Source organism: Cebus imitator, unplaced genomic scaffold (assembly GCF_001604975.1).
Source record: "Cebus imitator isolate Cc_AM_T3 unplaced genomic scaffold, Cebus_imitator-1.0 Scaffold901, whole genome shotgun sequence".
NCBI lineage: Eukaryota > Metazoa > Chordata > Mammalia > Primates > Cebidae > Cebus > Cebus imitator.
The window spans coordinates 30,978-39,161 of NW_016108216.1; the positions used below are offsets into that span (position 1 = coordinate 30,978).

Genomic DNA, 8,184 nt, shown 5'->3' on the forward strand with positions numbered 1-8,184 from the left:
AATTCTCCTGCCTCAGCCTCCTGAGTAGCTGGGATTACAGGCACGCGTCACCATGCCCAGCTAATGTTTTGTATTTTTAGTAGAGATGGGGTTTCGCCATGTTGACCAGGATGGTCTCGATCTCTTGACTTTGTGATCCACACGCCTCGGCCTCCCAAAGTGCTGGGATTACAGGCTTGAGCCAGCACGCCTGGCCTGCAGACAGGTTTTATTTCTCCAAGTCGATGAAAATATGTTCTGCAGGTGCAACGTCAACACACCATGTCTGTGTTTAAAGCATACACTGGGCCTGTGCCCCTCTCCCTCCTGAGCCCTGTAGGCCTCCAGGTTTATGCCTCCTACCCTGAGTATTGCCTGAAACCTCCTCTCTTTAGGACTCCCATAAATTATCTCTGCCATTCCTACTCCCTTGGATTGGTAAATTATTGTATCAGTGTAAACCCATGGCACCACTAGCCCATGTGGCCCTTTATGAAAAAATTGGACAAAGGTACCCTGATTTCACTTTAATCCATCTGTTAGAAAATTGCTGTGAAATACAAATTTTTTCATATCAAGTTACATGGCTACTTTATTACAGAAATTTAACATAGTAAATAATCAATAATAAAGCTGTGAATCGCACTATGTGAATGCTGTCCCTCCACATGGGACACTGGCAGACAGGGCCCAGTCTGCACCACCATCCATGACAGCCCCCAACCCACACGCGCTTGTCATCTGCTGCAGCTCCACCCAACAGCACCACCACCGATACATCCACTGTGACACACAGAGCAACACAAAGGCCATTATGCCGAGGGAAAGTTTTTTCCTTCCAACTATTATCTCTATGAAAGTTTTCCCTTCTAAAATTTGCTCTCTAGTTATTTTACCCTGCACAGGGCTCTACATGCTGCTATTTGAAAATCAGCTGCAGAATCTTCATTAACCTCCCGAACAGAAAATTTGAGATAATATTAAGGGGAGTTTATTTCAATAGTTAAAAGAAATATTTTGCCCTGTTACTACACTTTTTCCTATTTTGAATTTTAACTAGAGAAAGAGTTCCATATATTCTTGATATGAAAAAGGACAACTTACTCTTTCTCTGATACTCTTTTGTAGAAAATAAAGCAAATAAAATGTCACATGAAAATCCTTTTGAATGCTCTGGGGCCATCACAGCTCACTGCAGCTTCACCCTTCTGAGCTCAAGCAATCCTCCTGCCTCAGCCTCTCTATCAGCTGGGTCTACAGACACGCATCACCATGCCTAGCAAATTTTTATTTTTATTACCTCTTATAAATACAAAGTCTCTCTATGTTGCATAGGCTGGTCTCAAACTCCTGGCTTCAAGTGATCCTCCTGCCTCAGCCTCCCAAAGTGCTGGGATTACAGGTGTGATCCACTGTGTCTTGCCTAGCAATATATCTTAAGAAACCATGACTAATTAACCAAAACAAATGTTTGGTGATGGGGATAGATTCTTCTGATGGGGCTGCTGCTTCTCACGGAAGGAACAAACTTCAAAACATTTTTGTTTATTTTACATATAACTTACCATAAAGCATTAAATCTGTGCAAGTTTATTTAGAAAATAAGGCATGAAGTAGGTGCTCACAGCAAAATCTCTTGACTCTAATTCCAGTGTTCTTTCTAGCTTACTGAGCTGCCAATAAGCAGCAAGAGCTGAAAGCTGAGGGCCAGAGAAGTTAGCACCTACGACAAGGTAAGCAGACACTGCAGACACTCAGCGTTTAAAAGTGTCCACAAGAAAAAGCTTCAGTGTCCTAAAGAGTCAAACAGATCAAGGGTGTCATGAAGCTCTAGGGCACAGCCTTGCTAAGTGCCCAGAAAGGGTGAGAAAGAACTCCCCAGTTCCCTTTAGAAGAAGTGTCTCTAGTCGATCAATTGTATTCCCACATTCCATCAGGACTCTGGGGACAGCAATTCTCCTGGGACACTGTCCCAGTGAGCAGATATTCCTCACCCCTAAACAATTTGCTGAGTACCCTCCCCACTTCCAAATACATAGAGAGCCCAGGACAAGCATCACTCACAGTGAGCCATCTTCACATGTTAGCTGAATGGGCTAGTTGTGGAGGTTTACACCTATAACCCCAGCACTTTGGGAGGTCAAGGCAGGAGGGATGACTGAGGCCAGGAGTTTGGGATCAACCTGAGCTACAGAGCGAGACTCCATCTGTAAACAGAAATTTAAAATTTTAAAAATTTAGTTTTGAGGGTGGGGGGAACATGGTGGCATGCAACTGTAGACCTGCTGAGAAAGCTCAGTGGGGAGGAGCACTTGATCATTGGAGCTGGAGGCTGCTGTGTGCTGTGGTTGCACCACAATACTCCAGCCTGGGCAAGAGAGCAAGAATCTGTCTTTAAAAACATTTTAAACAAGTGTTAGCTGTATTAATGCACAGAATCTACACATTAATTCACAGGAAAGAAAGGCTAACCACAATATTTTAATCTTCACATTTATATGATTGATATGATGTTTTCTCAAACTACATATCACATATTAGGAGTTTATAAACTTTTAAATTTTCATGGAAAATAAAATCGTCTCCCACAAAAAGAAAAGAAAAATAACTCTTGAATGTAGGTAAGGCCATGCAGGCCCACTTGTCACTGTGCTTCAAGTCGTTGTGCTTTGCAGATACTGTATTTTTTAACAAATCAAAGGTTTAAGGTGACCCTGCATCAAGCGAGTTCACAGGAGACATTTTGCCAACAGCCACATGCTCACTTTATGTCTCTGTATCTCATTTTGGTAATTCATATAATATTTCAAATGTTTCCATTATTATTATATCTGCTATTGTGCTATGATCAATAATCATTGACATTAATATTGTATTGTTTTGGGGCATCACAAAACTTGCCTATATAAAGAAGTGAGCTTATAAATGTTACATGTGTTTTGACTGCTACACCAACTGCCTGTTACACTCTCTCTCTCCACCTGCTCAGATGGGCCTCCCTACACCCTGGGACGCAACTATATTGTATTAGGCCAATTCATAATGCTACAACGGCACCTAAGTGTTCTGGTGAAAGGAAGGGTCGCATGTCTCTCATTTTAAATCAAAAGCTAGAAATGATGAAGCTCGATGAGGGAGGCATGTTGAAAGCTGAGACGGGCATTGCACCAGGTTGATAGCACCGACCACTTAGCCAAATTGTGAATGCAAAGAAAGCTACATCAAGGAAGTAAATGTGCTACTCTGGTGCACACACAAACAAAATGAAATGAAAGCAAACAGCCATATTGCTGATATGGAGAAAATTTGAGTTATCTGGATACAGGATCAAACCAGCCAGAACATTCCCTTAAGCCAAAGCCTAATCTAAAGCAAGGCCCCAACTGCCTTCAATTCTATGAAGGCTGACAGAGATGAGTAAGCTGCCAAAGACAAGTTTGGAGGTCAATTCATGAGGTTTAAGGAAAGAAACTGCCTCCATCATGTAAAAGTAGTGAAGCAAAAGCTGATGTAGAAGCTGTAGCGAGTTAACCAGAGTATCTAGCTAAGATTGTTGCTGAAGGCGGCTACACCAAACAACAGATACTCAGTGTAGAGAAAACAGCCTTCTATTGCAAGAAGGTGCCATCTGGGACTTTCATAGCTAGAGAGGAAAAGTCAATGCACGCTTCAAAGTTTCCAAGGACAGGCTGATTATCTTATTAGGGGCAAATGCAGCTAGTGACTTTAAGCTTAACCCCAGGCTAACTTCCATTAAAATCCATTGCTAGGGCCATGCTCTATAAATGGGAAAAATGCCTAGATGACAGCACATCTGTTTACAGTGTGTTTTACTGAATATTTTAAGTGCACTGTTGAGAACTCCTGCTCAGAATATTATTGCTTATTGACAATGCAACTGATCACCTAAAAGATGTACAAGAAGATTAATTTTGCTTTCATGCCTACTAACTTAACATCCATTCTGTAGCCCATGGATTAAGGAGTAATTTTAACTTTCAAGTCTTATTATTTAAGAAATATATTTCATAAGGCTATGGCTGCCATAGATATTGAGTCTTCTTATAGAGCTTGGCAAAGGTCTTTGAAAACCTTCTGGGAAGGATTCCTCATCCTAGGTGCTCTAACAACATTCATGATTCATGGGAGGAGGTCAAAATATTAACATAAACAGGAATTATAAGAAATTGATTCCACCTTTCAAGACTTGAGTGGAGGAAGCCATTGCAGATGGGGTAGAAATAACAAGAGAACCAGAACTAGACGTGCAGGCTGAAGATTTGACCAAATTGCTTCAATCTCATTACTTCAATGGATGAGGAGTTGCTTCTTATGGATGAGCAAAGAAAGTGTATTCTTTTTTGTTTTTGTTTTGAGACAAGAGTCTTGCTCTGTCACCCAGGCTGGAGTGCAGTGGTATGATCTCAGCTCACTGCAATCTCCATCTCCTTGGTTCAAGTGATTTTCCTGCCTCAGTCTCCTGAGTATCTGGGATTATAGGTGCACAGCACCATAGCTGGCTAATTTATTTTTAGTTTTATTTTTGTATTTTTAGTAGAGACAGGGTTTCACTGTTAGGCAAGCTGGTCTCAAACTCCTGACCTCAGGTGATCTGCGTGCCTCAGCCTCCCAAAGTGCTGGTGTTATAGCCATGAGCCACCACACTCGACCTGTACATTGCTTTTGAGACAAAATGCTATTGCATAATTAATAGACTACAGTACCGTGTCAACATAACTTTTAAATGCAATGAGAAACCAAAACACGCATATGCTTCACTTTCTTGCTGTATTTGCTTTACGGTGGTCATCTAGAATCTAACCTGCACTATCTCTGAGGATATGCCTGTAATAATACCAGATTTTAATTTTTCCAAATATACATTTTGTTAAATCACCACCATTTTCTTAAAAAGCAATAAGTTTAAGCCAGCAACATAATCAGAGTGAGATTAAAGCCTTTAAAAGAACTTTTTGAAGGTAATAAACTTTTTGAATGTAATAAACTTCTCTTATTTCTCTCTCTTGTTTTTTTTTACCACTCACCCGTGATTTCAATGCTTCCTTCTCCTCACCCTTATGCACAGTTCAGAGCCTGGCCTGCCATTCCTTCAGGGGTTGAGGGCTACACAATTGGTAAGTCTGTGCAAGGTGGAGGCAATGTGGCCAACTATCCCAGCAAAGAGAGGGGCCCTGGGACATGAGACTCTAACTGCTAAAACAGGAAATGTCCTGGGTAAACTGGGATGCACTGGTCTCACATAAGGGCAACTCGATTCAGGTGATTACAGCGATTCCACCACACACCTTGGCTTTCTCTGAGTGGTGCAGCCCATCTCACACAGGAATGCTTAATGCCAACAGGAGCTACTACAGGGTAAGCGAGGGCAGCAATGACAATGGAATGATCCAGCTCCATCTATGAAACACCGGAGTAGCAACCGGAAGTCTGTCTCCAAAACACCTTCTGAAGTCTGTTTCTCATTTTTCTTTATATCTAATCAGGTGTTTTCATAAAACTCAACAGAATATGTATATGAGAACTTTTCAAAAGTATAAAATGTTCATATTACTCTATCTTCACTTCTTTTTCCTTTTTGCTAGAAAGATGTCTCCACACAGTCTCGCCAATTTCAGTCTATGTTCCAGCTACAACTACACCTCCTCTCTCTGGAAGCCTCAGGGGAATGTTTGGGTAGTGAAGAGCACTGTATCCACGCTTTACAATTTTAGAAGTTAAAGCCACTCATCTGCAGCATGTGATGGTGCTGCCAAGTCCTGAGCTGATAAAGATTCACACCATAATGTTAATTCTCTGCACAAGAAAGGAATAAAAGTATGTCTCAAAAATCTGAAAATGATTGACACCTGCCATCTCATCAAGACTGTCTGTCACACGATTTCAATTGATGATCTGAGATTGCATGGAGTGGGACACAGGTGCTTCAGGTTGACTGACTAGCTCAACACTTGTTCTCAGCAACACAAAAACAAGTGAATCTCCACATCAGAACACTTTGCATGAAGTTCATTAGACTTTACTACATGTACAAAACTCTTGGGGTGGTTGGTCCATTCCCAGAGAAAGTAAGTCCCTAACCACAGAGTATAGCTCGACAAATCTGCCACTTTCAAAGCCTCTGAATTGTTTCCATTATCAGGGGTAGAACATATCTACTCTTAGATAAGGATATCTCTTGATTCTCTGGCTGTCAAGTTGAGATTGCTAAGGACTCAGTCAGAGGTTTGTAATTAGAAAAACAACTCTTGATTTCAGTGATTATTTCTAAAGCACACAGTACTGTTTCCATTTATTTATTTTATTGCATTTTAGGTTTTGGGGTACAAGTGAAGAACATGCAAGATTGTTGCATATGTACACACGTGGCAGTGTGATTTGCTGTCTTCCTCCTCATCATCTACATCTGGCATCTCTCCCCTTGCTATCTCTCCGCAACTCCCAACCCCCCACCATCCTTCCCCTATTTCCCCCCAACTGACCCCAGGATGTAGTGCTCCCCTCCCTGTGTCCATGTGTTCTCACTGTTCAACACCCGCCTATGAGTGAGAACATGTGGTGTTTGATCTTCTGCTCTTCTGTCAGTTTGCTGAGAATGATGGTTTACAGGTTCATCCATGTCCCTACAAAGGACACAAACTCATTGTTTTTGATGTCTGCATAATATTCCATGGTGTATATGTGCCACATTTTCCCTGTCCAGTCTATCATCGATGGGCATTTGGGTTGGTTCCAGGTCTTTGCTATTGTAAACAGTGCTGCAATGAACATTTGTGTGCACGTGTCCTTATAGTAGAATGATTTATAATCCTTTGGATACGTTATCCCCATCAAGCTACCAATGACCTTCTTCACAGAACTGGAAAAAACCACCTTAAACTTCATATGGAACCAAAAGAGAGCCCGCATAGCCAACTCAATTCTAAGCAAAAAGAACAAAGCGGGAGGCATCACATTACCGGACTTCAAACTATACTACAAGGCTACAGTAATCAAAACAGCATGGTACTGGTACCAAAACAGAGATATAGACCAATGGAACAGAACAGAGGTCTTGGAGGCAACGCAACATATCTACAACCATCTGATCTTTGACAAACCTGAGAAAAACAAGCAATGAGGAAAGGATTCCCTGTTTAATAAATGGTGTTGGGAAAACTGGCTAGCCATGTGCAGAAAGCAGAAACTGGACACCTTCCTGACACCTTACACTAAAATTAACTCCAGATGGATTAAAGACTTAAACAGAAGACCTAACACCATAAAAACCCTAGAAGAAAATCTAGGAAAAAACCATTCAGGACATAGGTGTAGGCAAAGACTTCATGACCAAAACACCAAAAGCATTGACAACAAAAGCCAAAATAGACAAATGGGACCTAATCAAACTCCACAGCTTCTGCACAGCAAAACAAAGTCATTAGAGTGAATCGGCAACCAACAGAATGGGAAAAAATTTTTGCAGTTTACCCATCTGACAAAGGGCTGATATCCAGAATTTACAAAGAACTAAAACAGATTTACAAGAAAAAAACAAACAAGCCCTTTCAAAAGTGGGCAAAGGATATGAACAGACACTTTACAAAAGAAGACATACATGAGGCCAACAAACATATGAAAAAATGCTCATCATCACTGGTCATCAGAGAAATGCAAATCAAAACAACATTGAGATACCATCTCATACCAGTTAGAATGGTGATCATTAAAAAATCTGGAGACAGCAGGTGCTGGAGAGGATGTGGAGAAATAGGAACACTTTTACACCGTTGGTGGGAGTGTAAATTAGTTCAACCATTGTGGAAGACAGTGTGGTGATTCCTCAAGGACCTAGAAATAGAAATTCCATTTGACACAGTACTGTTTCAACATTACTCTTATGAATCTTTTGACTACAAATATTGAATTAGTAAACGCTTATCTCTAAAAAGGAACCCCAAACATTGACTTGAAAATAACCACTTTTAGCCACAAAATTATAGACGCAACCTGGTGAACCATTTAGTATGAACCTGCCTAATTAAGCAAGAGGATTTCAAATAACCAAATATTTCTATTACAAACCACCACCCAAAATAACAGCTAAGAAAACTTACCTCACCTCCCTCATTCTCACATAACCAAAGTATGTGAAATTGTTTTAATATTTAAAATGTTTCACATTTAACAGAATAGGTAACTAGAGGA

At 40.8% G+C, this 8,184-nt stretch overlaps 1 long non-coding RNA gene across 1 annotated transcript in view; it reads right to left on the reverse strand.

Moving 5' to 3' along the window:
* The window catches only part of LOC119469852, a 19,891-nt gene extending 12,153 nt beyond the window's left edge, over positions 1–7,738 (reverse strand). The window contains exon 1 of the long non-coding RNA XR_005198702.1: positions 7,685–7,738. This is a non-coding gene — a long non-coding RNA (uncharacterized LOC119469852). The remainder of the gene's footprint in view (positions 1–7,684) is intronic.
* Positions 7,739–8,184: the final 446 nt, after the last annotated feature.